The 22,410-nt window shown below is 38.6% G+C and overlaps 1 protein-coding gene and 1 long non-coding RNA gene across 2 annotated transcripts in view; one reads left to right on the top strand and one right to left on the bottom strand.

The window, feature by feature from the left end:
- LOC115030600 (uncharacterized) overlaps positions 1 to 22,410 on the top strand; it is a 102,708-nt gene that overhangs the window by 23,749 nt on the left and 56,549 nt on the right. The gene's annotated exons all lie outside the window — the stretch shown is intronic.
- The window catches only part of Bche (butyrylcholinesterase), an 84,070-nt gene that overhangs the window by 34,463 nt on the left and 27,197 nt on the right, over positions 1 to 22,410 (bottom strand). The window lies entirely within an intron of this gene.

Below are 22,410 nucleotides of genomic sequence, written 5' to 3'. Positions count from 1 at the left end.
GAGCCTGGCTTTATACATTTTAGAGATTAGAATAAGAAAATAGTAAAGAAGATATTTTTAATGACATACCATTTTAATGTGTGTGTGCACGCACATGTGCTTGTGTGAGTGAGTGTATGTGTGCTTGCGTGTATGTGTATGTGTGTGTGTGTGTGTGTGTGTGTGTGCATGTGTGAGTGCAGATGCCAACAGAATTACAATCAGGATATCAGACCCCCTCCTGGAATTAGAGGTGGTTGTGAGACCACTGAAGTGATAGAAACAAACTAGGGTTCCATGGGGAAAAAACAAATGCTCTTAAACACTGAGAGTCTCTCTAGCCCACCAATGGAAATTAAACAGGAAGGGAATGTGAAGCCTGGTCATTTAGGACGGTCTTTATGACTCAGTTGTAAATAATGCTTCAAGATGTAAGTGTGTGCCAGGTTCCGGATGGCTGTGTAAGGGGAGGTGTAACGTAGTTCCTGCCCCTGGAACATTGCCAGGCTGTTGATCCCCATGATCCCTATGTGTGCTGATGGTTGCTGCTGCTCTGAAACTGATCTTCTGTCGTTCTATTTTATGTTCAATCTTTCTTTCTGGGGAATATACTACTCCCCATTACTCAGAGCTAAGTACACCATAATAAATGAAATACATGCAGTTCTCAGGGAGTAATAGTGGTGGTCATGGCACTGTGGAAGAGGAGGAACAGACTTTCTACTTATCGTTTAGGACCATGGGAAAGGATTTAAACAACAAAACCACAGAGGCCACAAAGCCTATGTGGCCTTGTGTAGAAATAATTCACTACAAGACTTGTCTGGAATTTAGAATCATAAGGAGATACATGTACCTTCTGGTCCAATGACTGTTGCACTAATTACCATGGTGAAGTTGGGGATAGAGTTAGTGTCTAATAAAAGAAAACGTATAGATAGAAAAACTAGGAATTTAGATATGATTTAGGAATGACTACTATTAGAAGGAAGGTAGACGAGGCTATGAGATGGCTAAGGATGAGAAAATAAGGATGAGAGAATTAAGAGACGATCTAAGCATATAACAAGTTAGAGCTTTGTTCTCCTAGCTATTTGAAGAATCAGAGATGATAATGCCTGGAAAGGTATTAGATAGAGCTAATCACTTTACCTACACAGAATTCAAAACTTTGTAAGGAATAATTTTACTTTTAGTAGGCTGTAACCTTTTTGTTCTTCAATGAAAACAGATATGAAAGACTGCTCTTTGCTGTACCAGAAAACCACAAGTGCTGTGATCAGTTATCCATGAAGAACAGGCTGTGTAAACCGATAAGGAAATGTGCTTTTGCTTTGTGTTTAGTTTCTGCTCTAAGAAAATGGGCGTTGGGGATATGAATCTGGAATTAGTAGACTTTATGTAAATTTAAGAATTTTTTGAGGATTATTAACTATGATCAATGCCTTGGTGATGTATCTTTAGTAAATAAAAGACTGGGTTCAGAGGCTCTCTGGTTGGGAGAAGGCATGAGAAGGGTGAGAAAACAAAAGAATGAAGAAAGGAGAAGAAAGAATGATGAGAATCTTCATTGAACAGAGAGAGTACCTGAACTGACAGCTTGCATCTACTACTGACTCCGACTCATTATTGAATCAGCATTGTTCCCATTCCCACCTTTCTCAGGACCCTCCTCACGCTTAGCCTGGGCCTTGGCAAGTGTGCCAATGTTGAATGCTGCTGATAACCAAGAATCCAGAGAAGTAAGATGGTTGAGAATGAGCTGATACCTGGGAATGCAGAAATGAGTTTGGGCTGTGAAAGTGTGTGGCATGAGGTCACAGGGGTAGTGGACTAGTGAAAATGTGGAGCAAAGAGAGAAATATAGGAAATGGGGAGAGGTATTTAATTTTCTAGTTTTGTTGTTAAGAAAAGGGAAGAGGGGAACTAGTAAAACCTTTAGAAAGTAATAATATGGTCATCAAGAATTGGGCTACACAGAATCCTTCTTGAATGTAGACAGGGAGAGAAAAGGATAGGTTACAGCAAGCTTGCATCTAGAGGGATGTAGAGACTTTTATGTTTTGTGTGTGTGTGTGTGAGTGTGAGTATGTGTGTGTGTGAGTGTGTGTGTGAGTGTGTGTGAGTGTGTGTGTGAGTGTGTGTGTTTGTGTGTTTGTGTGTGTGTGAGTGTGTGTGTGTGTGAGTGTGTGTGAGAGTGTGTGTGAGTGTGTGTGTGAGTGTGTGTGAGTGTGTGTGTGACTGTGTGAGTGTGTGTGTGAGTGTGTGTGTGTGTGTGTGTGTGTGAATTTTCTTTTTGAGGCAGGGTTTCATGAAGCATAAAATGATATCAAATCATCTATGCTGCTGAGGATGATCATGAACTTTTGATCCTCCTGGCTTCACTGTCCAAAGCTCAAATTATAGGTCTGTAACCATGCCTGGTTCTGGATCAAAAATATGGGACTGGTTGGTTTGATGAAGTAATTGAATTTTAGGTGTTATTTTTGAATTTTTATAATTTGATTATTGTTTTATCCTTTTTTCTTTTCTTTTCTTTTCTTTTTTTTTTTTTTTTTTTTTGGTTTTTCGAGACAGGGTTTCTCTGTATAGCCCTGGCTGTCCTGGAACTCACTTTGTAGACCAGGCTGGCCTCGAACTCAGAAATCCGCCTGCCTCTGCCTCCCCAGTGCTGGGATTAAAGGCGTGCGCCACCACGCCCGGCTTTATCCTTTTTTCAATTGACTTTTATTTTAGTACTTATTCATTTGTTTGCACTGATGTGTGTGTGTGTGTGTCTGTGTGTGTGTGTGTGTCTGTGTCTGTGTCTGTCTGTGTGTGTGTCTTTTGTACCAACTGTATGAGGAGGCCATTAGAGAGCATTGCATCCCTTGCAGTTCAGTTAAAGCTTTGAGCAACTTCATATGAGTGCTGGAACTGAATTCAGTTCTTTTGCCAAGAAACAAGCACATTTAATGTGAGAGTCTCATTAGAACGTTTATCAGCTCCTCTCTTTCTCTCTCTCTCTCTCTCTCTCTCTCTCTCTCTCTCTCTCTCTCTCTCTCTCTCTGTATGTTTGGGTGTGTGTGTTTCCAGACAAATCTGTGATTACATATTTAGATTTTTAATTGTGATTTCTTGGTGAAATAGACCAAAGCTTTAGAGACAGTATAGCATGAACTCTGAGAAAAATTTAAATTCCTACCTGATTTTGGAGTATGGTAGAGAAGATACTATAAAGTAACAATCTGCAATGGGTTTCCTGTGTAGAGCTCAGTGGTACAGTAACATTGGAAAACTGCATATCCACTACTGTGTTCCAAAATAAGTGCACTATATTGATGTACATAGCATGCCATGTAGCCAAGTACATAACTTATAACTGATACTCTGTAAATATTTACAAAATTAATTAAATTACAAAGTATTACACAGATGTATCATAAAAACTAATAAAAATTGCTTTATAAGTGTATTTGTATTCACAATGTTATATAAAACAAAGAGGCTAGACCAGATGCCCAAATAATGATATAATTGCATGTTTATTATAATAATTATGTTGTTGATTTTAATATGTTCAAATAATAGCTAAAGTGGAAGACATATATTTCTGATAATTTTAGTTACCAAAATCGGTCATTTTAATATCATAATTGATTGATTATGCAAAACTCTGTTATTTAATTAGAAAAAGAAGAATAGCATGAGTAGACCCCTGTAATTTAAAGAAGCAGCTATAAATAATGCCATGCCACTTAGTAGACACAGCAAATAAGTGGAATAAAATCCACTATGTCTAAAATAGTTTTTGTTTAAGATATAATTTTTATTTTCATTTCCCTTTGGTGGGCAATGGGAAAAACTTTATTCATAATTTGTATTTTTTTTTAAATTGAACTGAGATGTCACAAAGTAAAAAGTCAATGTCACTAGGTTTCAAATGGTAGTGAAAAGTATCCAATATGTAGTATACTTTAAATATTCCTAACATAACTTACTTTTCCTGAGTTGAACTGTTGTACTTCATGTCAGACTAATTCTTCACATTATACCCATTTTTTTACATTGCAGTCTCTCTTGAGAAAGGCCACTTTTCTGTTACTTTCTCTTGAAAACTTATTTGTCTAATAATAAATATGTAGGTTTATAATTTTATTCAAATAATCTTCATGTATTACGAAAAAACAAATTTTAGTACTTCAAAAAGAGCTTTTCAGGGGAAAAATTCCTGAATAGAACAGTAATGGCTTGTGCTGTAAGATCGAGAATTGACAAGTGGGACCTCATGAAACAACAAAGCTTCTGCAAGGCTAAAGACACCATCAATAAGACAAAAAAACCACCAACAGATTGGGAAAGGATCTTCACCTATCCTAAATCAGATAAGGGACTAATATCCAATATATATAAAGAACTCAAGAAAGTGGACTCCAGAAAGTCAAATAACCCCATTAAAAAATGGGGCTCAGAACTGAACAAAGAATTCTCACCTGAGGAATACCGAATGGCAGAGAAGCACCTGAAAAAATGTTCAACATCCTTAATCATCAGGGAAATGCAAATCAAAACAACCCTGAGATTCCACCTCACACCAGTCAGAATGGCTAAGATCAAAAATTCAGGTGACAGCAGATGCTGGCGAGGATGTGGAGAAAGAGGGACACTCCTCCATTGTTGGTGGGATTGCAAGCTTCTACAACCACTCTGGAAATCAGTCTGGCGGTTCCTCAGAAAATTGGACATAGTACTACCGGAGGATCCAGCAATACCTCTCCTGGGCATATATCCAGAAGATGTCCCAACCGGTAAAAAGGACACATGCTCCACTATGTTGATAGCAGCCCTATTTATAATAGCCAGAAGCTGGAAAGAACCCAGATGTCCCTCAACAGAGGAATGGATACAGAAATTATGGTACATTTACACAATGGAGTACTACTCAGCTATTAAAAAGAATGAATTTATGAAATTCCTAGCCAAATGGATGGACCTGGAGGGCATCATCTTGAGTGAAGTAACACAATCACAAAAGAACTCACACAATATGTATTCACTGATAAGTGGATATTAGCCCAAAACTTAGGAAACCCAAGATATAAGATACAATTTGCTAAACGCATGAAACTCAAGAAGAATGAAGACCAAAGTGTGGACACTGTGCACCTTCTTAGAATTGGGAACAAAACACCCAGGGAAGGAGTTACAGAGACAAAGTTCCTAGCTGTGATGAAAGGATGGACCATTTAGAGACTGCCGTATCCAGGGATCCATCCCATAATCAGCTTCTAAACGCTGACACCATTGCATACACTAGCAAGATTTTGCTGAAAGGACCCAAATATAGCTGTCTCTTGTGAGACTATGCCGGGGCCTAGCAAACACAGGAGTGGATGTTCACAGTCAGCTATTGGATGTATCACAGGGCTCCCAATGGAGAAGCTAGAGAAAGTACCCAAGGAGCTAAAGGGATCTGCAACCCTATTGTTGGAACAACATGATGTACTAACCAGAACCCCAGAGCTCTTGTCTCTAGCTGCATATGTATCGAAAGATGGCCTAGTCGGCCATCAATGGAAAGAGAGGCCCATTGGACTTGCAAACTTTATATGCCCCAATATAGGGGAATGCCAGGGCCAAAAGAATGGGAATGGGTGGTTAGGGAAGTGGGGGGCGCTATGGGGGACTTTTGGGATAGCATTGGAAATGTAATTGAGGAAAATATGTAATAAAAATATTAAAAATCAAAAAAAAAAAGAGCTTTCGTTGTTTTTAAACCTACTTGATGGTGATGGAAGACAAGTCAACACTTAAGAATACTTGCTCTTGAGGGCCACAGGCCTCATCCGGCCGGATAGCTAGAGTGCAGGGTCGGCTGACACCCGCTGGCTACCCATGACCCCCACCACAGGATTTTGAGACTGCTGGTGAGTGGAACACAGCTTCTGCTCCAGTCCAATCACACGGGACCTGAGACTGCTCTGGTTGGGGAGAAATCCGGCCTACATAGGGCCACAAGCCTCTTCCAGTCAGAAAAGCACCTGGGTAGCGAGGGCACAGGGTAGGCTGACACTTGCCAGCTACCCACAACACCCGCCACAGGATATTAAGACTTCTGGTGAGTGGAACACAGCTTCTGCTTCAATCCAATTGCTCGCGGGACCTGAGACTGCATTAGTTAGGGAAGCAGAAACCGGCCTGAATAAGACCACAGGCCTCATCCGGCCGGATAGCTAGAGTGCAGGGTCGGCTGACACCAGCCAGCTACCCACGACCCCCGCCACAGGATTTTGAGACTGCTGGTGAGTGGAAAACAGCTTCTGCTCCAATCTTTAAACAGTGACAAAGACAACAACTAACCCCAGAGATTACCAGATAGCGAAAGGTAAACGTAATAATCTTACTAACAGAAACCAAGACCACTCACCATCATCAGAATCCAGCACTCCCACTTCGCCCAGTCCAGGGCACCCCAACACACCAGAAAAGCTAGACATGGATCTAAAAGCATATCTCCTGATGATGGTAGAGGACTTCAAGAAGGACTTTAATAACACACTTAAAGAAATACAAAGGAACACTGGTAAACAGGTAGAAGACATTAAAGAGGAAGCACAAAAATCCCTTAAAGAATTGCAGGAGAACACAACTAAAGAGTTTCAAATCCTTAAAGAAAAACAGGATAACCTAATCAAACAGGTAGAAGTCCTTAATGAAAAACAGGAAAACACATCCAAACAGATGATGGAAATGAACAAAACCATACTAGACCTAAAAAGGGAAGTAGACACAATAAAGAAAACCCAAAATGAGGCAACACTGGAGATAGAAACCCTAGGAAAGAAATCTGGAACCATAGATACCAGCATCAGCAACAGAATACAAGGGATGGAAGAGAGAATCTCAGGTGCAGAAGATTCCAAAGAGAACATTGGCTAAACAATCAAGGAAAATGTAAAATGCAAAAAGATCCTAACTCAAAACATCCAAGAAATACAGGACACAATGAGAAGACCAAACCTACGGATAATAGGAGTGGATGAGAATGAAGATTTTCAACTCAAAGGACCAGCAAACATCTTCAACAAAATTATAGAAGAAAACTTCCCAAATCTAAAGAAAGAGATGCCCATGAACATACAAGAAGCCTACAGAACTCCAAATAGATTGGACCAGAAAAGAAATACCTCCCGACACATAATAATCAGAACAACAAATGCTCTAAATAAAGATAGAATACTAAAAGCAGTAAGAGAAAAAGGCCAAGTAACATATAAAGGCAAGCCTATCAGAATTACACCAGATTTTTCACCAGAGACTATGAAAGCCAGAAGATCCTGGACGGATGTTATACAGACACTAAAAGAACACAAATTCCAGCCCAGGCTACTATACCCAGCCAAACTCTCAATTAACATAGATGGAGAAACCAAAGTATTCCACGACAAATCCAAATTCACACATTATCTCTCCACGAATCCAGCCCTTCAAAGGATAATAACAGAAAAAAACCAATACAAGGACAGGAACTACGCCCTAGAAACAACAAGAAGGTAATCCCTCAACAAACCTAAAAGAAGACAGCCACAAGAACAGAATGCCAACTTTAACAACAAAAATAACAGGAAACAACAATTACTTTTCCTTAATATCTCTTAATATCAATGGACTCAACTCCCCGATAAAAAGACATAGACTAACAAACTGGCTACACAAACAAGACCCAACATTTTGCTGCTTACAGGAAACTCATCTCAGAGAAAAAGATAGACACTACCTCAGAATGGAAGGCTGGAAAACAATTTTCCAAGCAAATGGTATGAAGAAACAAGCTGGAGTAGCCATTCTAATATCTGATAAGATTGACTTCCAACCCAAAGTCATTAAAAAAGACAGGGAGGGAAACTTCATACTCATCAAAGGTAAAATCCTCCAAGAGGAACTATCAATCCTGAATATCTATTCTCCAAATACAAAGGCAGCCACATTCATTAAGAAACTTTAGTAAATCTCAAAGCACACATTGCACCTCATACAATAATAGTGGGAGACTTCAACACACCACTTTCACCAATGGACAGATCATGGAAACAGAAACTAAACAGGGACACAGAGAAACTAAGAGAAATTATGAATCAAATGGATCTGGAAGATATCTACAGAACATTCTATCCTAAAAAAAAGGATATACATTCTTCTCAGCACCTCATGGTACCTTCTCCAAAATTGACCACATAATTGGTCACAAAACAGGCCTCAACAGATATAAAAATATTGAAATTGTCCCATGCATCCTATCAGATCACCATGGACTAAGGCTGATCTTCAATAACAAAATAAATAATAGAAAGCTAACCTTCACGTGGAAACTGAACAACACTCTTCTCAATGATACCTTGGTCAAGGAAGGAATAAAGAAAGAAATTAAGGACTTTTTAGAGTTCAATGAAAATGAAGCCACAACATACCCAAACTTATGGGACGCAATGAAAGCATTTCTAAGAGGAAAACTCATAGCTCTGAGTGCCTCCAAAAGGAAACTAGAGAGAGCACACATTAGCAGCTTGACAACATACCTAAAAGCACTAGAACAAAAGGAAGCAAATTCACCCAAGAGGAGTAGATGGCAGGAAATAATCAAACTCAGGGGCGAAATCAACCAAGTGGAAACAAGAAAAACTATTCAAAGAATCAACCAATCAAGGAGCTGGTTCTTTGAGAAAATCAACAAGATAGATAAACCCTTAGCCAGACTCATTAGAGGGCACAGGGAAAGCATCCTAATTAACAAAATCAGAAATGAAAAAGGAGACATAACAACAGATCCTGAAGACATCCAAAACACCATCAGATCCTTCTACCAAAGGCTATACTCAACAAAACTGGAGAACCTGGATGAAATGGAGAAGTTCCTAGACAGATACCAGGTACCAAAGTTGAATCAAGAACGGGTTATGATCTAAACAGCCCTATATCCCCCAAAGAAATAGAAGCAGTCATTAATAGTCTCCCAACTAAAAAAAGCCCAGGACCAGATGAGTTTAGTGCAGAGTTCTATCAGACCTTCAAAGAAGATCTAATCCCAGTTCTTCACAAACTATTCCACAAAATAGAAACAGAAGGTACTCTACCCAACTCATTCTATGAAGCCACAATTACTCTGATACCTAAACCACAAAAAGACCCAACAAAGATAGAAAACTTCAGACCAATATCCCTTATGAATATGGATGCAAAAATCCTCAATAAAGTTCTTGCTAACCGAATCGAAGAACACATCAAAACAATCATCCATCCTGACCAAGTAGGTTTCATCCCAGGGATGCAGGGATGGTTCAATATACGGAAATCCATCAACTTAATCCAGTATATAAACAAACTCAAAGACAAAAACCACATGGTCATCTCGTTAGATGTGGAGAAAGCATTTGACAAGATCCAACACCCATTCATGATAAAAGTCTTGTAAAGATCAGGAATTCAAGGCCCATACCTAAACATGATAAAAGCAATCTACAGCAAACCAGTAGCCAACATCAAAGTAAATGGTGAGAAGCTTGAAGCAATCCCTCTAAAATCAGGGACTAGACAAGGCTGTCCACTTTCTCCATACCTATTCAACATTGTACTTGAAGTCCTAGCCAGAGCAATTCGACAACAAAAGGAGATCAAAGGGATACAAATTGGAAAAGATGAAGTCAAAATATCACTCTTTGCAGATGATATGATATTATATATAAGTGACCCTAAAAATTCCACCAGAGAACTCCTAAGCCTGATAAACATCTTCGGTGAAGTAGCTGGATATAAAATTAACTCAAACAAATCAATGGCCTTTCTCTACACAAAGAATAAACAGGCTGAGAAAGAAATTAGGGAAACAACACCCTTCTCAATAGTCACAAATAATATAAAATATCTTGGCGTGACTCTAACTAATTAAGTGAAAGATCTGTATAATAAAAACTTCAAATCTCTGAAGAAAGAAATTATAGAAGATCTCAGAAGATGGAAAGATCTCCCATGCTCATGGATTGGCAGGATCAACATTGTAAAAATGGCTATCTTGCCAAAAGTAATCTACAGATTCAATGCAATCCCCATCAAAATTCCAAATCAATTCTTTAATGAATTAGAAAGTGCAATCTGCAAATTCATCTGGAATAACAAAAAACCCAGGATAGCAAAAACTCTTCTCAAGGATAAAAGAACCTCTGGTGGAATCACCAAGCCGGACCTAAAGCTCTACTACAGAGCAATTGTGATAAAAACTGCATGGTACTGGTATAGTGACAGACAAATAGACCAATGGAATAGAATTGAAGACCCAGAAATGAACCCACACACCTATGGTCACTTGATCTTCGACAAGGGAGCTAAAAACATCCAGTGGAAGAAAGACAGCATTTTCAACAAATGGTGCTGGCACAACTGGTTGTTAACATGTAGAAGAATGCAAATCGATCCATTCCTATCTCCTTGTAATAATGTCAAGTCTAAGTGGATCAAGGAACTTCACATAAAACCAGAGACACTGAAACTTATAGAGGAGAAAGTGGGGAAAAGCCTTGAAGATATGGGCACAGGGGGAAAATTCCTGAATAGAACAGTAATGGCTTGTGCTGTAAGATCGAGAATTGACAAGTGGGACCTCATGAAACTACAAAGCTTCTGCAAGGCTAAAGACACCATCAATAAGACAAAAAAACCACCAACAGATTGGGAAAGGATCTTCACCTATCCTAAATCAGATAAGGGACTAATATCCAATATATAAAAAGAACTCAAGAAGGTGGACTCCAGAAAGTCAAATAACCCCATTAAAAAATGGGGCTCAGAATTGAACAAAGAATTCTCAACTGAGGAATAACGAATGGCAGAGAAGCACCTGAAAAAATGTTCAACATCCTTAATCATCAGGGAAATGCAAATCAAAACAACCCTGAGATTCCACCTCACACCAGTCAGAATGGCTAAGATCAAAAATTCAGGTGACAGCAGATGCTGGCGGGGATGTGGAGAAAGAGGAACACTCCTCCATTGTTGGTGGGATTGCAAGCTTGTACAACCACTCTGGAAATCAGTCTGGCGGTTCCTCAGAAAATTGGACATAGTACTACCGGAGGATCCAGCAATACTTCTCCTGGGCATATATCCAGAAGATGTCCCAACCGGTAAAAAGGACACATGCTCCACTATGTTGATAGCAGCCCTATTTATAATAGCCAGAAGCTGGAAAGAACCCAGATGTCCCTCAACAGAGGAATGGATACAGAAATTATGGTACATTTACACAATGGAGTACTACTCAGCTATTAAAAAGAATGAATTTATGAAATTCCTAGCCAAATGGATGGACCTGGAGGGCATCATCTTGAGTGAAGTAACACAATCACAAAAGAACTCACACAATATGTATTCACTGATAAGTGGATATTAGCCCAAAACTTAGGAAACCCAAGATATAAGATACAATTTGCTAAACGCATGAAACTCAAGAAGAATGAAGACCAAAGTGTGGACACTGTGCACCTTCTTAGAATTGGGAACAAAACACCCAGGGAAGGAGTTACAGAGACAAAGTTCCTAGCTGTGATGAAAGGATGGACCATTTAGAGACTGCCGTATCCAGGGATCCATCCCATAATCAGCTTCTAAACGCTGACACCATTGCATACACTAGCAAGATTTTGCTGAAAGGACCCAAATATAGCTGTCTCTTGTGAGACGATGCCGGGGCCTAGCAAACACAGGAGTGGATGTTCACAGTCAGCTATTGGATGTATCACAGGGCTCCCAATGGAGAAGCTAGAGAAAGTACCCAAGGAGCTAAAGGGATCTGCAACCCTATTGTTGGAACAACATGATGTACTAACCAGAACCCCAGAGCTCTTGTCTCTAGCTGCATATGTATCGAAAGATGACCTAGTCGGCCATCAATGGAAAGAGAGCCCCATTGGACTTGCAAACTTTATATGCCCCAATATAGGGGAATGCCAGGGCCAAAAGAATGGGAATGGGTGGGTAGGGTAGTGGGGGGCGCTATGGGGGACTTTTGGGATAGCATTGGAAATGTAATTGAGGAAAATATGTAATAAAAATATTAAAAATTAAAAAAAAAAGAATACTTGCTCTTGCAGGGACCTGGGTGTGGCTCGGATTTAAAGTGTACAGTAAAATGAAAAGTAGCAGTGAAAACTGAAATTGAGAGTGACAAGTTCTTAGTGGTATAGGAGAATAGGATAAGAAGTAGATTCCATGCCATGTTTAGTAATTTGATCTTACCCAAGTGTGTGAGTGTGTGTGTGTGTGTGTGTGTGTGTGTGTGTGTGTGTGTGTGTCTGTGTGTGTTTGTCTGTGTAATACCTTTGAAAAAATATTTTGAAATTAACTAGGTCAATGTCTGTGAAGACACTTTGTTTAGGACTAGAAGTGTGGTAAGTTCAGCTTGCATCTCTGCTTTCTCTATGTCCTTTCTTCCTTTATCTGTTATCTCTAGCATTTTCTTTCAAAGTATTCACTTCAAGAGTTCAGAGTGTCTCCAAAGGATCCTACACACTGTGAACACCGACTTTCAAGAACAGACAAAGAATTCTATCTTGGGAAATGCCTGCAGTATTTCCCAATTTTATAAAAATTACTATTTTGGGTCGTTACCCATTTTCAGAACATTGATATTGAATTTGAGATACAATTGTATCAAAAGTTGAACCCGTATAAAGTAAGAAATCTTATCCTTACAGAAACAATACCTAGATATGAATCAATAGATAAAAACTTGGAAGTCAAGAAAATGCATACTGATATTTGTAGATCTGCCAAAAACAAAACTATTATGGTCAACTGGTACTCTGGTGCAGTTTTTAAGACATTTGTCTCTGTATGACAATTATTTAGCACCCAGTAGATTAAAAATACCTTTAGCAATTATAAAAAGCATAATATACTTTTAAATAAACACAGAGATTGATTATTATACATGTCATCTTTCACTAATATCCCCTGGAATGCTTGCTCTTTTCTGAAGATAAATGGGACAGAAGCAAATCTGAGGAAGAGAGGGGGTGCTGAGGAGGGACTAGGAGAAGAAGAGGGAGGGGAATTGTGGTTGGGATATAATATATGAAAAAAATAAATAACAGAAAGAGAGGGAGGATTGAGGGTGGGAGGAAGGAAGAAAGAAGGAAGGAAGGAAGGAAGGAAGGAAGGAAGGAAGGAAGGAAGGAAGGAAGGAAGGAAGGAAGGACTTTATATAAAAGCTTCACCTCCATTGCATCTTGATTCAGAGGAGAGCTCCAACATCAATACTGCATTGTTAATGGATAGATTAAGACTCATTGCTGAAAGCACACTGGGAGGAGTTAGAATTTCAGCACAAGAGCCAACTTGGCAGAAACGTCTCACTGTTGACATGTCTTGAAAGGTCTACCCTTTTCTGGGACCTTCCTTTCTTTGTTTGTAACCTTGTTTACATTACTTTCTCCCCAATCTGAGGTTTTTACCTCATCACAGTGTAAACAATGGAAGCCAAGTGACCATGGACTTTATCCTCTGATACTGAGCCCAAATCAACAGTTTTACTTCCTGAAATATTTCCCTGAGCACTGAGAAGCAACCTACCTCGCTAGGGACCTGACCTAATTATGTGGGGGACAGGATGAAAGGTGTCCTTTGAAACTTGCCTTCTATGTGCTAAACTTTATCCACTCAACCAGGACAGTGGTTCAGACTCTTTACACTGGATGAGTTCTTCCAGATTTCTATGTTGTCTGTAACTACTGGAAGTGTTGCTGATGCCATTAAACTGTAATGTGGCTTCCCCAGCTCCCTAACTCCTGAGTATCTGTCTCGTTCTGAACCACTCCATGAGTGTTCTCAGCATCCAGTTATTTGGTTATTAAATGCTATAATTTTAAATACCATTTCAAAAATTAAACATGAAAAATAAAAGTTAGACAGTGGGTGGAAAAACAAGAAAACTGGCTATAATACATCAGTTTTCTATGGCTGTTCAATGATAGCATCTAAAGTTAAAATAAACTTGAATGCACCTATGACAATTTATTTATATTGAGTTAATTTTCATATTTTCAGGTATTAAATGATCACTGCACTGTATCCCTAATTTTACCACAATGATATTTTCCTTTCTTCCCTGTTTTTCCACTTTAGTAAGAGAGGATATTCCAGTTTCTAACTAAAATGTGAAGACAACTTTTAATTTTTCATCATTTTATTAATCTCCCTTTATTTCCTTGTATTATCTCTCTAGTATGGTCATTATGAGGTAACTTCATGTGGAATATTACTAACCATTTAGTTTATTCCCTCTTTAATAAATAGTGGTTATTGACTCTCAGTCATACTGAAAACTTTGCTGGGGTTGCGTTCAAGCAATGCATTTTAGTATTTTAATTCATTTATTCACACTCAAATATATCCTGGACCAAAATTAAAAGACTAAAAAACAAACAAACAAACAAACAAACAAACCCACAAACCTTTATTTTCAAAGCCAATTTCTGTTTCCATAGGGAGAGTAATAAAAAGAATTTTAATTTAATATTTTGAATTTAGGAATTATTTTTTTTTGTTTTGTTTTTTGTTTTTTTCGAGACAGGGTTTCTCTGTGTAGCCCTGGCTGCTTTGGAACTCACTTTGTAGACCAGGCTGGCCTCGAATTCAGAAATCTGCCTGCCTCTGCCTCCCAAGTGCTGGCTTTAGGAATTATTTTTAATATAGGCTATACACTTCTTACATAAATGGTCTCCATTGTTCTAACAGCAGAAAAGAATATAATTAAAATTAAAAATAGAAACTACTAAATATCTCTTGATAAAATTTAAGGAAGATAGTTTTTAAAGCACTCCCAGTTTACCCCCAGCTCTTTATAAGCCTAAATATTTAATAGAGTATTTGGACTTCAAATTGGTTAAGAAGTCTATATTAAGACGTGTGCATCTTGAAAACTTACACATTTTTACAATTATTAGTTCTATTTAACTTCTACAATGATTTCCATTTAATAAATAGGTGGTTCCTTGTGCTACAAGGTCTCAGTGAGTTGCTTTCTCATATTTCTAACTTCAAAATCTAGTATGAGTTAGTCTGAATATTCTTAAAATCACTTTGGTTTTGTTTTCTCTCCTTCTTGGTTTTAGAGTTCAATGTCTTTTCAAATAATTCTTACAAAACATTCCCTTCCAAGAGGTTAATTTTTCTCAAACAGAAAAGTCTGGAAAAATTTACAACCAATTGGAAAGCTTAAGATACTCCAGCTAAAGGCGGTGAATCACTCTCTCTCTTATAAAATTCCGATTAACTCCTGCCTTCCAGTATCAATCCTTCTTCCCTCAGATCACTAGCATCCCTGGGGAATCTGGACTGTTTATGCTGACACTGCTGATCCCCCGGGACACTCTCGGGAACACAGTCTACAGCACTGAACTATAGTGTCCCCTTCAGACTCTGTTCTGTAGTCCCCACTGTAGTGACTCAACTGTCAGATTCAATTCCCATTGTAGTGTCCAGATATTTATTTATCTTTTTCTCACCAACCCAGGCACTTTTTGCTAATTTCACTCTGACACTTTGCTCGGCTTTTTACCAAACCTTTGTTCCCGTGGGATATTTTCTCTTTTCTCTGTTTTATTAGAGCTGTCAAAATGTAAATACAAAACAAACATTCAACTAAATATAAAGGTCAAATTTAAGGATACAGTTACTGATAAGAGTATTTGTCTGATATAAATAGGGACCTAGTTTTGCATTAGTACAGGAGGAAATAAAGAAACAGACAAACACAAAAAAGGAAGGGCAGTACATTTCTCTATCATATAACATAACCAAATTCTTATGTATTATTAATCAATCCTTTATCTGCCTACCTATGAATAATCTACCATCTTTCTATTGATCTATTATCTGTCTATCATCTATCTAACATTTGTCTAATCTCTCATCTATCTATCTATCTATCTATCTATCTATCTATCTATCTATCTATGTATCTATCTATCATCTATCTATCTATCTATCTATCATCTATCTATCTTCATCATCATCATCTATCTTATCTATTAGTCTATCTACTTTCCTACCTTGTGACATGAATTATTTAATCCATAGCCATTAGCATGATATACTAACACACTACCCCTAAGCTCTCCCTAAGAGGAAATATCAAATAATTTATTAATAATTTCTGGATAGCTTTCCAACTCCTCTTATGTTTGAAGTTCACATGTAGAGGGCCATCAGGACTAGACTTGATTCTCAAAGCACATGAAACAAAATCCTCATGTTTCTCTGGCTACATGAGTGAACTGTAAATCATAGTCTTGATCAATCCCCAAGCATTAAAGTGATAGGTATCACTCAAATGTGTCTACCACCTAACTAACAAGGTAAATATCTTAGGTCCATTCCCTGGCTAGAAGATCTTTTATCCTAGACCATTCTGTCAATGAATAGGTAGATATGCTAGCTATAAAAGTGTTGTTTTTGAAATCAAGTACATCTACTCGGATACTAATGATTCAAAGTACAATTTCTTAGAAATATGTAAGTCTTAATTTTATCTTGTTTGTTTATCTGGAGAAACCTTGTTTGGACTGGCCTTGAGCTACTATATAACAACCACTCTGTAGACTACATATTGGAAAAATATCTTCACTGCCCTACATCTGACAGCAAGTTAATATCCAAAGTAAATAATGAACTTAAGAAGTTAAACACACACACAAAAACGTAAAAATGGAATACAGAGTGAAACAAATAATTCTCTACATAGTAATCTCTAATGCCTGAGAAGCAAGGGGGTAAAGGACTGAAGCCCTAAAGGCCAGTAGAAAGAATGGAAACAGGCAACCTCAGGAGGTAGGAGGTTGGGGAGGGGCCCTCCAGAAGGGACCAGAAACGTGGGAGGGGAAAGTTTCTCAGGACTCAAAGGGAGGGAACTTAGATGAAATGCCCTAAGTAGGAAGAGGGAACTTGTGAAGCCCACCTCCAGCAGGAAGACGGGGCATCAATTGAGGGGAGTTGCTATCCCAGAGTCACAAATTCAACATATAATCATTCCATTCTGAAAGAACTGCAGGGATGGAAATAGAGAGGAGCCCGAGGAAAAGAATATCCAGTGACAGGCCCAAAGTGGGATCCAGCTCAAGTGGAGGCCCAAGGCCTGACACTATTACTGAGGCTATGGAGTGCTCACAAAAAGGGATGTAACATGACTGTCCTCTGAAAGACCCAACAAGCAACTGAAAGAGTCAGATGCAGATATTTGCACCCAATCGATGAAATAAGGCTGCTGATACCTGTGGTTGAATTAGGGAAAAGCTGGAAGAAGCTGAGGAGGAGGGCGACCCTGTAGGAGGTTCAGCAGTCTCAATTAACCTGGACCCCCGAGATCTCTCAGACACTGGACCACCAACCAGGCAGCATAACCAGCTGATATGAGACCCCAACACATATACAGCAGAGGAATGTTGGTCTGGGTTCAGTCAAAGAAGATGCACCTAACCCTCAAGAGACTGGAGGTCCCAGGGAGTTTAGAGGTCTGGTGGTGGTGGGGACATCCTCGTGGAGACAGTGGGTCAGGGAGGAGATATGGGATGTGGAACAATCAGACAGTGGACCTGGAGGGGAATAAAATCTGGAGTGTGAAATAAAAAGAAAGAAACAAAGAAAAAAGAAACAAAAAAGAAAATAATAAATACAAAGAAAGAATGTCCAACATCTGTATTCATCAGGGAAATGCAAGTCAAAACAACTTTGAACCATAATTGCTCACACCAGTCAGAATGTCTAAGATCAAAATTCAAGGGGCAGCATGTGCTGACAAGGACATGGAGCAAGGGGAATACTCCAGCATTGCTGATGGGAGTGCAATCGTATACATCGTTTACTCTGAAAATCAAATTGTCCGATTTTCAGAAAATTGGGAATAGTTCTACTTCAAGATCCAACTATATCACTCATGGGCATATAGCCAAAAGATTCTCCACCATATCACAAAGACACTTTCTCAATGATGCTCATTGCAGGAGCTTTATTTGATATAGCCAGAAACTAGAAACAACCTAGATGTCCCTTAACTGAAGAATCGATAAAGAAAATGTTCATTTACACAATAGCATTCTATTCAGCTAGAATAGAAGGAACTAGATGCAACTAGACAGTATCATCCTAAATGAGATAACCCAGACTCAAAATGAAATCAGATATTATTCACAAAGTACAGGATAACCACAATACCATCCACAAAACCAACGAATACAAATAATAAGAAGGTTTCAAGGGAGGATGGCAAAATTATTCCCAGAATGGAAATAAAATAGATATGGCAGGTAGATGGACAGAGGGAACCAGGTGGGAGATGGGAGGTGGACGGGAGCATGTATAGGGAGAGCAGGCAAGAGAGAACAGAAATAATTAGTGAGCATGGAAGGAGGCATCTCTAGGATTTGTCAGGGATCTGGGAAGCAGAATGTGTGTCTTTGTGGGGGGAGGATAGAATCAATATTTTTATTTTAAAATATTAATTCTCTAGCAGGCATTACTACCCCGAATGTTGAAGAACATATTAAAAACTCTACATGATCTATGTTTACAGGGACACTATTTTGTGCCCACTTTAATATCAGTGTGTATATGATGGTTTATCATGCTCCATCTTTAGTTTTTAGGTTCTTATCTTACCGTTAGTTTGAGATAACTCAATTCTGGTGTAATGTTGCTAGTTTTCTCCTTTGGCTTCCACTTGCAACTATGAGTTTGCTCTCTTTCACAGTGGGAGGCAGGAACATGAGAATCTCCTAGGCTCAGAAGGTCAACACTATCTGAGCATAAGTGATATCCATATTAAAAGAAAAAAATAAGTAAATAATAACAAATTAGAAAGAACAATCTGCAAATTCATCTGGAATAACAAAAAACCTAGGATAGCAAAAACTCTTCTCAAGGATAAAAGAACCTCTGGTGGAATCACCATGCCGGACCTAAAGCTTTACTACAGAGCAATTGTGATAAAAACTGCATGGTACTGGTATAGTGACAGACAAGTAGAGCAATGGAATAGAATTGAAGACCCAGAAATGAACCCACACACCTATGGTCACTTGATCTTTGACAAGGGAGCTAAAACCATCCAGTGGAAGAAAGACAGCATTTTCAACAAATGGTGCTGGCACAACTTGTTGTTATCATGTAGAAGAATGCTAATTGATCTATTCCTATTTCCTTGGACTAAGGTCAAATCTAAGTGGATCAAGGAACTTCAAATAAAACCAGAGACACTGAAACTTATAGAGGAGAAAGTGGGGAAAAGCCTCGAAGGTATTGGCACAGGGGAAAAATTCCTGAATAGAATAGCAATGGCTTGTGCTGTAAGATCAAGAATTCACAAATGGGACCTCATGAAACTGCAAAGCTTCTGTAAGGCAAAACACACCGTCAATAAGACAAAAAGGCCATCAACAGATTGGGAAAGGATCTTTACCTATCCTAAATCAGATAGGGGACTAATATCCAATATATATATAAAGAACTCAAGAAGGTGGACTCCAGAAAATCAAATAACCCCATTAAAAAATAGGGCTCAGAGCTAAACAAAGAATTCTCACCTGACGAATACAGAATGGCTGAGAAACACCTGAAAAAATGTTCAGCATCCTTAATCATCAGGGAAATGCAAATCAAAACAACCCTGAGATTCCAACTCACACCAGTCAGAATGGCTAAGATGAAAAAAATTCAGGTGACAGCAGATGCTGGCAAGGATGTGGAGAAAGAGGAACTCTCCTCCACTGTTGGTGGGATTGCAAGCTAGTACAACCACTCTGGAAATCAGTCTGGCGGTTTCTCAGAAAATTGGACATGGTCCTACCTGAGCATCCCACAATACCTCTCCTGGGCATATATCCAGAAGATGTTCCAACTAGTAAGAAAGACACATGATCCACTATGTTCATTCCAGCCTTATTTATAATAGCCAGAAGCTGCAAAGAACCCAGATGCCCCTCAACAGAGGAATGGATACAGAAAATGTGGTACATTTACAAAATGGAGTACTACTCAGCTTTTAAAAAGAATGAATTTATGAAATTCCTAGGCAAATGTTTGGACCTGGAGGGCATTATCCTGAGTGAGGTAACCCAATCACAAAAGAACTCAAATGATATGCACTCACTGATAAGTGGATATTAGCCCAGAAACTTAGAATACCCAAGATATAAGTTACAATTTGCAAAACACATGAAACTCAAGAAGAACGAAGACCAAAGTGTGGACACTTTGCTCCTTCTTAGAATTGGGAACAAAACACCTATGGAAGGAGTTACAGAGACAAAGTTTGGAGCTGAGACAAAAGAATGGACCATCCAGAGACTGCCATATCCATGATCCATCCCATAATTAGCCTCCAAACGATGACACCATTACATACACTACCAAGTGTTTGCTGAAAGGACCCTGATATAGCTGTCTATAGTGAGACTATGCTGGGGCCTAGCAAACACATAAGTGGATATATCACAGTGCCCCCAATGCCTCAGGAGCTAGAGAAAGTACCCAAGGAGCTAAAGGGATCTGCAACCCTATAGGTGGAACCACATTTTGAACTAACCAGTACCCCGGAGCTCTTGACTCTAACTGCATATGTATCAAAAGATGGCCTACTCGGCCATCACTGGAAAGAGAGCCCCATTGGACTTGCAAACTTTGTATGCCCCAGTACAGGGTAATGCCAGGGCCAAAAAGTGGGAGTAGGTGGGTAGGGGAGTGTGGGGGGGAGGGTATGGGGGACTTTTGGGATAGCATTGGAAATGTAAATGAGAAAAATACCTAATATAAATAAATAAATAAATAAATAAATAAATAAATAAATAGTCGCAGAAATAATCTTAGTATTTAGGACTTTTTGTCCTCTTAAATAAAACATGAAAAAAAAATTCTGTATTTTTTGATGTACATAATACCAGAGTGCTTTATTTATTTGTTTGTTTGTTTATTTGTGTTTGTGTCTCCTGTTTACTTTCCTCTGAACTCCATGGATGTTGTTTTCTAAATGCAAATGATTAAACAGAATCAGGCAGTTAGTTTTGACAACATAAATTTAAATTAATCCTATTAATTGTATAACTCCTGCACTGCCCTGATTTGCTGTACATTGGGAACAGGCAAATGGAAACCGAGAGAAGCTTCTTGCTTGCTTTTGTCTTCCCTTTCCTTAACTTGCTCCCCTGTTCCAATAAAGATTAAATCACGCGTTGAAAAAGTTTACACAAATTGCGATATTTCTCTCCTTCTTCATTTTAGAATCTGATTGATTAATTTCTATGCTGTCAAAAACATATTAAACCTCTGATGTTCTCCGTCTACATCCTATACATTCACTCTGTAATTAATATATTCACTTCATCATGAGAAATTATTAGCTTATTAGTGGTATTATAACAAAATACCTGAAGTCAGGCAACCACTTAAGAAATTACAAGTATTTTGTCTGGAGGCCTGGAAGTCTTAGGAAAGAATGGGCATCAGCTAAACTCTTCCGATGGTGAAGGAAGACCAGTGCTCTTCTCACACTAGGTAAGATTGCTCCAGCAGCAGCAGCTCAGGGAAACTGTATGCACTTCTTTGAGGACAGGTTGTTAAATACAGTTCAGCAGGTTCTACCTCTTAAAAAAATCAAGAATCCCTAATACTGTCAGAATGAAGATTAAACCTCAAACATATGAACCCTCAGAAAATAACCAATTCAAATCAAAGCAAGGGATATCTTATTCTCCCACATTTCCTTCCAGACCTCTTATCACTCTATTTTTCTCTGCTACTTTTTCTTCCTTCTACCTTTCAAGTGTGACATTATCAAACAACTGCTCTATCTACAAGTACAATAAGTGATATAAACCTGTGTTGTAACTTATTATAGATCAGCTTATTTCTCTCAACTCCTTTGGAAATTTTGAATTCTATGTTTCCATGTTACAGCAAATAATTTTAGTATTTCATGTACCTTAAAATATGGCAAATTGAGCTTTGGACTTAACAGTCTCAACCCCAGCTGTCATCTTGATCTCCACTTAATAAAATGATACCTCTGTTCTTTGGTGGCTTTTAATTTTTTTTTTTTTTATATCCTAGATCCATTGTTACAGTAAACCCAGTTGTATATTTCTTTAAGGTGTATCCTAAATCTCTCCAGTTCATCCCACTTGTAGCCAATCCAAAATGCAGATGCCTCACTAAAGATTGGCCTCTTAGTCTCCTGGCACTGCTGTATGCCTCACTGAATGTCCCAGGCATTTTTACTAGCCATTAGATCTCTATTAATTTGATATCAAGTAAATGTTCTCTATTAGCATGCAACTCAGGCTGCAGAATAAACATTTCTCCAAGTTTGAGTGCTCTGTAACATGCTCCCGAGTAAGTCACTGAGCTCTGTAATGT

This window comes from Mus caroli, unplaced genomic scaffold, assembly GCF_978045245.1.
Source record: "Mus caroli unplaced genomic scaffold, Mus_caroli_1 scaffold_3, whole genome shotgun sequence".
NCBI lineage: Eukaryota > Metazoa > Chordata > Mammalia > Rodentia > Muridae > Mus > Mus caroli.
This window is presented reverse-complemented; position numbering and strand designations above follow the sequence as displayed.